Source organism: Botryllus schlosseri, chromosome 8, assembly GCF_051294905.1.
Source record: "Botryllus schlosseri isolate E-star chromosome 8, Bs_hap1, whole genome shotgun sequence".
Lineage (NCBI taxonomy): Eukaryota > Metazoa > Chordata > Ascidiacea > Stolidobranchia > Styelidae > Botryllus > Botryllus schlosseri.
In genome coordinates this window covers 6,034,600-6,042,996 of record NC_137243.1, presented here as the reverse complement: position 1 = coordinate 6,042,996, position 8,397 = coordinate 6,034,600, and the positions used below count along the sequence as shown (strand labels likewise).

Sequence of the window (8,397 nt, the reverse complement as noted above, 5' to 3'; positions counted from 1 at the left end):
TCTGTTGACTCTATTGCCTTATGTCTTTGAAACATAAGGTGCAAACGATCAAGGAGACTAGGCACAATAGAGCTCGCTACCTGATGATACGTTGCTCCAACTTCTGTCTCACAAGTTTATGAGAATAGCAAATAACTCGCGATACTTTGTGTACTACCCTACTCTATCTACTCTATCTAACTTGAGAATTCGTGACAGTTAATTACGGCAAAGCAGCTTTTAGACTACCTCCAAAATCTGAGTTTTTGTGGCATCTCGCGACCCGAGCCTCACCCATGGAAAGGAATTTATTTTTAATATTACAGTTGTATGCTACGACTTTACGGGCATGTATGACATACAGAACGTGCACACCACAATTCTACCCGACACAGCTCTACGTCTGACGCACGCTATTCCAATTAGGGCGATTTAAATTCCTCTGCGTATCGCAGTTGTACTACTGTCTACTCAGATTGCAAGAACGGGACTATTCCGTGCCGACAACGGAGCATCATATCCAATCCATCTCAAAAGGTTTGGCCATCCAGCATCGGTAATTTTTCAGCCGAGGTTTTGTCGCCGCTTATGTTTTTGGCGCCGCATTTTATCAGCGGTTTGTTCGCCAAAACTTTACGTCTTCATGTGCCCCGACGCAAAAGGGTTTGGCCTCGAAATGAATGAGTCGTTGCACGCCCCTACAGTAGTTCATCCCAACGGTCTGCGACCATGTTTTCAAGAAAAAGCAGTCGGACAAATCTTATCATGAATTCTCATGATAAAGCCATATTCAATGCGTGTCTCGCTTATTGGCTACAGTACCCAACACAGTGATCTTGGATATGTAAAAACGATCGCAGGATTTTTTGCAATAAATTCAATAAAGATTACATACATAATAATAGATAGCTCTGGCACCGTGTCGACCCAAAATTATACCCTTTGCGGTCCATACTTTAATAACCCTTAAAGGGGTAAAAATTTGCGTTACAGCAACTTGCAAATGTCAGTCTGTAATGATAGTATTTACTACTATCCTTGTGCATCGCGCTAATCGAACAGTTATTACGAAAATATGATGATTGTTTATCGAAAGAAAGCAAAAAGTCAATTTGATGTCATTTTTCCAGCCTGTCGCAGGCTCAGACGGGCTGATATACTGTATGTCTGCCACTATAGAGATTGTCGAGATCTTTATACTGCCACACCAGCTTCCAAACCCAGCTTTTGGTTACGTGATAATTTTAGTGCATGAATATTAATTCACTTCGGCTTATGACAGCTACGATTAGTGGTGACCGTATTAAGTTTTTACAATTGCGTCGCAACTACAAATGTTACACTGATCTTAAATTTCCTATTAGGTTCATTTGAATTATTTCACGTTAGAAAAGTTAACAATTAATCACGATTTTCATTCGCACTTGATCTGGATTTTCATTCGCACCATTCGCACCACCTTCGTCATTCGCACTTGATCCGGATTTTCATTCGCACTATTCGCACCACCTTCGTCATTCGCACTGAAATTTTTTTCATTCGCACTAGTGCGAACCGTCACACAGGTTGAAAAGCACTGTGCTAACGCTAACGTGGTATATTATCTCATTCTTGTTCACGAATATTCAGTTTATGTCATAGTCCTTGTTTAAACAAAAAGTAATCGTTCTTTCACAAACAAATCGATTAGATATGGGAAGTAGTCGATTACGATTACGATTACTTCGGATTTTTTTCGAATGTAATCGATTGCGATTACGATTACTTCAAAATGCTGTAATCGTCGTAATCGATTACGATTACTAATCGCGATTACCCCATGTCTGGTGCGTATGTCGGTAAGCGAGGTCGAGTTGTCAAATTGTGATAAGGGATCTTGCGGGCTGACTCGTATTGCTTCATAAAAATTGCTTATATTTCGCTTTGAATGTGGACTCTGGACATGTTCGACGACTGTCGGATAGCCGGCGAGATCCTATTCCTCACTACAAGTCCGGCATACTTGATGGAGCGAGTGGCTGCTCAGTGCTCAGTATGGTTACTAAACAACGTTGCCGGATCCATATCAATATCCATGCTACACAAGCGGTGCTAGGAAAACGAAAAAGCGAATACAATGTTGTATCCCGAGATAGAAATTCCAAGGTGTCTCATTGGAAGTAAAGTAATTACTAATGACGTCTAGGTATAATAATATATCAGAATAAGAAACCGCATTTCAATTGACGCGGTCTCGGTCCCTTCAAATTCTGTAGATACCAGTACGTCCCTTGGCATCGAATCACGCCTTGCAGCAGTGGTTCTTGAACGTTCAGGCCGCGACACAAATCTGACGCGATCCAAGCGTCACACATCAAAATGAATGCATTTTAATATTAGCATACTGTATGTTTTTACAAGCATGACATAGAGAACGTGAAGACGACAGATGTACCCATCGCAGCTCTATGACACATTCTGTCGCACCGAGAATGCTATTACCGAGAATGTATATTACCGAGAATAGACATTACCTGGAATGACATTACCGAGAAAGCATATTACCGAGAATGCTATTACCGAGAATGGATATTACCGAAAATGACATTACCGAGAATGTTTATTATCGAGGATGCTATTACCGACAATGGACATAACCGAGGATGACATTACTGAGAATGGACATTAGCGAGAAGGTATGTTACCGAGAATGCTATTACCAAGAATGGGCAATACCGAGAATGACATTACCGAGACTAGTATTACCGAAAGTGGGCATTACCGAGAATTAACATTGCCGAAGATAGACATTACCGAGACTGTTTAATACCGAGAATAGCCATTACCGAAAATGGACATTACCGAGACTGTATAATACCTAGAATGGCCATTACCGAGCATTCATTACCCAAAATGGACATTACCAAGAATGACATTACCGCAAATGGACATTACCGAGATAGTATAATATCTAGAATGGACACTACCTAGAATGGCATTACAGAGAATGTACAATACTGAAACTTTCCTTTTCCGAAATATGAATCCTCCGACGGCAATTAACATGTTTCCTCGCGCGGAAACAATGTACTTTGCCGGTATATTAGTACTTGATTGCTCCACCATTGAGCCACCCACCTCGCTCAGCTGACCAATATTGTTACATCGCATTTGCCCGCATCAACAACTGCGTACGCATATACATTAACCCAGCTATATTAAAATTTATATCCAATGTCGTACAGAAAACACAGCCGGGATTGTGCCTCTAATTACCGAAAGTGAGTTACGACAACCGCAGCTCGTATCACGTTATAACTAAGCGCAGAAGAACTAATAGACCTCGGCTCGATATCAATGTCAATGTCAAAATATTACGAACTGATGTGCCAAACATGTTTAGTTTTGTCGTACTTAGAGTTTCAGGAAAGGAATCATCGGCGGTGTAGTAATTTCTAATAATTCTCATAATCCCGACTTATATTAACCCATGTTATATTGACTTTATTATAAACACAGATTACGCCAGGCATCGGCTACCCCGGGCACGCGTGCCAAAAGTGGCACGCAAGATGATTTTCCATGGTACGCTAAATGATTTGATGTCCATCATTATAATCATGTTTCTTGCAAAAAAGTGAAACAAAAGTTAAAACACATTGAATCCGTGCGGAAGCTACACTTCTTCATATCTCTAATGTAAGCTACCTGTTCGGCCCACATAACATCTTCTGAGCAAGGAGCATACAGTCTTGTGTCCACCATCCATCTGACATGGTGTGCTACACTAGTCAGGCGATGACTATTATACTTTACCTGCATCCAGAAAAACAGGAGTAGCCTACTGGCGTAATCGACAGCATATGTGGCCAGTAGGGTTGTCCAAAATTTTGAAAATCACAAAAAAGATACGTATCCATGTCTCATTCTGTATAATATTGATAAAAAAACGTCAATGAACTTGCAATAAGCTCGCAGGAAAGTCGTTAACATTTGTCTAAATGCGTTTGAAAGTAGCTGCCGTAGAGTGGGCGTGTTACCGACCATAGAAAGGCGAGAAGACTAGTAATCACGAAATCACGTCACTCGATTGGTTAATCAGCTATGCTTGAATGATCACGACCGCAGCGACTTGCTGATTATATGCTTCTACGTGTCCAAGAAGTTCGCTAACGGCAATGATTCTGTAAGCGCATTGTACATCGGTGATTTAATAATAAAATGAGGCACCTGGTCATTGAATGTTTTAGTGCTAAAACTGGGTAGCGATAGGTTTCGAGCAACAATAGCCTCTTGTAGGCATGGCAGGGGTGAGAGCGAATGATTGTGAACTTATGGAACTAAGTATAAGTATAGATCCGAGAAATACCTATCTGATATGCTTGAGATTACGCAAAGTGGTACTGCTTTTCTCGGTGAAGGTAATCTATATTAGTAATCGCCAAACTGGTGCAGCACACCGTGTGAGATGGATTCTTGACACAATCCTGTATGCTGAAAAGATATGTGGGCCGACCAGGTAGCTAACATTGAAACTCTGAAGAAGTGTAACTACCACACCGCTTCAATAGATTCTTTTTATGTCCATGTCTGGTTTGATTCAAGCATTAGTCGTGATGCAGTCGGTAACGAATCAAGATTCCTTAGGGACATGCTAAGCAATTCAAGCGATCTGTCTTTTTGCTGGTCCTACCAGCATAGTCTATGCTTTCATTTAGACCTCTTTCCGCGGCATCATTGAAGGCTTTGACAGCAATTGCCAATAGACTTCATTAGGCTGCGAGAATCTGACAAGTGCCAAGCATAAAGGGCTGATTCATCCAGCCCTTACAGCATTCAAGACTTCAATTATATACCACGACAAGAGCCTAATAAGATCCGACGAAGTAGTATCAATTTCAAGTTTTATATTTGTATTCAATGATGGTACATCCCCTCTGAAACTAGATATTCGTTCTCCACTTGCCCAAGCGCCTTTGCAATATTTCTTGGCGTATTTTTATGCTTTCCCTCAATGAAAACGAGGCATACAGGCAACAAAGGTTACCTTCACAATAAGCCATCTCCAGTCATGTATTTAAAGTTTTTGTGAAGCAGCTGTTTTAGTTCATCATGTATTTCGTGACTCAAAATGTTATGAATTAATCCTAAATCATTATCTGGGGACCATCCTGCAATGCGCTTACAGAAACACCGCTGTTAGCCGACTCCTTGACCTGTTGATCAGCAAGCCGCTGTGGTCGTGATCATTCAAGCATAGCAGATTAGCGAATCAAGCGCCATGATTTCGTGATTACTAGTCTGCTTGCCGTTCTATGGCTGCTGACACGCCCACTCTACGGCAGCTACTTTCAAACGCATTTAGACAAATGTTAACGACTTTACTGTGAACTTATTGAGGTTCATTGACGTTTTTTTTTATCTATAATCTATAGAATGAGACACGGATAAGCATAAATTTTGAGATTTTTCAAATTATGAACAACCCTAATGGCCAGTTAGGCTATTTCTCGGATGTATATTTAGTTCTATGTCTCGGATGTATATTTAGTTCTATAAGTGCACATGTGCACAACTGCACAAGTGCACATTCAGTCACTTCTGTCATGTCTGTAACATAATTGCTCTAACGTATCGTAAACTACTCTTACAACTAAAACATTATATGACCAGTTGTCACATTTACTTATTAAATCACCAACGTGCAATGCGCTGACGGAATCACTGCCTTATTAATCTATAGATTTCTTGAACACATATAGAAGTACCTAATCAACAATCCGCTGCCCTCGTGATCATTGAATCATATCCGGTCAGCCAATCAAGATCCGTGATTGTGTGATTACTAGTCTCCACGCCATTCTACGGTCGCTGGCACTCATCAGCTGCTACTTTCAAACGCTTTGCACGAAATCTTAACGGCTTTTCTGTGGGCTTTTTGCGAGCTCATTCATGTTTTTTTTATCAATATAATCTATAGAATGAGACATTAAAACGCAGCATTTTAAACATTTTCCAAATTTTGAACAACCTTACTTACCGACACAAATCACTGGTGCAATCACAAATTGGTGCAGTTTTTGGAATTATGCCATGATACTGTATAGGGTGAAAGAGTAAGTAAATCGCTGGTTTTGTAAGTGACGACATCACTTGTAAAATTGATGCAAATATCATCAAACGCTGTTTCCCACATGACAAAAATCAAAAATATTTCTTGGAAGTAGCCTATCTCAGTTGGTAGGGTCGAACAAATGTTTAAGAACAAGTGCAAGTATAGTCCTAGTCCAGGAATACTTGACCAAGTGCACGCAGACATATGCTATTTGAATACTTCCGAACTTTCGTTTCTGACCGCCGTATATTAGTAGTGAGAGTTAGAGTGTGTGCTTGTCATCAACAGGACCGTAACTGCCGCACCCAAACCCCCTAATTGGGGGGCGAACTCGAAGGGGCCCAAAATTATTTCGCAAATCAACATAAATTATCGAGCATTTTGGGCGATGTAATTTATTTGAATTCGTGATTTTTAATATGGGTACACTCAGCGTCCAATAAAAAAAATAGGCATTTCAGCGCCGGCCATTACCACTCCACGACACACCAAGACCTCTGAAGTTTCGGCCAACATGCGACTTCGCAAAGTGTGTTAGCAAATTAAACCTTGACCGAAAATGATCACCCCATGTTGGCCAAAACCATCGATATATATATTCACGATTGTGCATTGGCGCGGAATATTCCCGTGCATGCTATCTGAAGTCCCCTACTCGCTCTGCTTTACCAATAAATGTATCCACACGTACTGAGAGAGGATGAAAAATTCATAGCAATATAAGAAATTACCAATATCATAGATAAAGTTCAAACCTGAACAATAATTTTTTTCGCGCGCACGCGACCACGTACATGTATACACAGATTCCCTATAACAGGAAACGTGCTTTTCTGGTAGTGGTAAAATAGTCATTCGTATCGCCCACCATAAGTTTTGTTTCCAATCCTACGGGGGGGGGGGCAGGACCAACGTTTGGGGGGGGGGGGGGGCTGACGAAGTACTGATTCGACCCTGGTCGTCAGTATAGTGTGCGTAGCGAAAAATTTGTACATCTCTGTATTAGTTGCTGACGCATACACAAGAGCTACACTTCTATTGTTTTTTCCGCATTTTAATTATACAGGACGGGACACTTAAATGATTGATAAATATTAGAAGATCCGTGGCTTGTCTTTGTTCTAAAAATTTGTAACATAAGGAAAGGAAGGACATTTCGAAATGAGTACTTCCATGTTAATTGCACGGTGAATATTTCGAGCTGTGCCACAATGGAACAATTTTGCATGTCATTGTTAGTAATATGTTTGCGTAGGTGTAATGGTTATATGAAGGTCATTTAACCATCACTGTGGCATCTAATTTTCGAAGTAAATTTGTAGTCGGAGTAGGAGTTCTGTGAGGAAAATAGTCGGAGTTGGAGTCGGTCTATTGAAAATGCCTGGAGTCGGAGTTGAAGTCGGTGGTAAAATTAACGGACTTTACAGCCCTGGTCACAACACAAACACAGAGGCGCATATCGTCTTTTCGGGCCTTATACACCACGACACGAATTTCACAATGTTCGCGGAGTCTTTGCTTCGACATTGTTTTGGACGTCTCGCAATCTTTCTCGCGGCCATTGTACATTATTACCTCCCTCTTCCATGCGTCCCGATCGTAGTCATTGCTGTCGACTTGTAGCTCGGCTCACCTGACTTGCACAATTTTTCAAATTTGCAACTGTAGTGAAGTCGGTGATGAGGAGCCCAGATAATAATAAAATCCCAGCGGGGCGTTCGAACAGAAGCTGGTAAATGTCTATGTGAGACAAGATGGTGTGAAGGACTTTTCAATGCGCCAGTTGAGCCAATTGTAGCTTGCATACTTCATTGATGCATTTGATTCACAGAATTTGAGATCGAATTAAGCTTGTATGACCATGACCATATAAGCTTGGTGTTCGTTTTTGCGAGCAGTCCCCGAAACTATCCCATTATATTCTACGCATGGCCTACTTGAATTGATTTTACCATTCATTGAAATATTTAACATGAATAAGTTTTGGGCATATCGCTGTATATAGCGTTCTGTGATTTGTAGGTCACTGTATCTTTGAGGCCATCAATCATCACGTTATGATTTTCTAACGTGAAAGTACTAACTTTGTCTGTTATTTTGGTTTGTTATACTTATCAGAAGGGAGGTAGCGAGAATTGAAATTAACATCAATCGTTGAATTCTGTTTTGCGAGCGTCGCCCCTCCCGACATTGCCAGTGTAACGTGTCAGATAAGGTCGTAATTTGTCGTAGTCCCCATATCCCAGAATTCGTGTTTTTTGTTTCTATTGAACAATTTTGGCGCTTATCGCCGATACGGTCATTCGCGCCCGATCATGAATATT

General features: G+C 40.9%; 1 long non-coding RNA gene across 1 annotated transcript; it reads right to left on the bottom strand.

Moving 5' to 3' along the window:
* Positions 1-773: 773 nt before the first annotated feature.
* On the bottom strand, positions 774-1,807 carry LOC145443967 (uncharacterized). Its single transcript, XR_013916577.1, has 2 exons — positions 1,489-1,807; positions 774-1,438 (listed from the first exon to the last, which is right to left on the bottom strand). It is a non-coding gene; the product is annotated as an uncharacterized LOC145443967 (long non-coding RNA).
* Between the last annotated feature and the right edge of the window lie 6,590 nt (positions 1,808-8,397).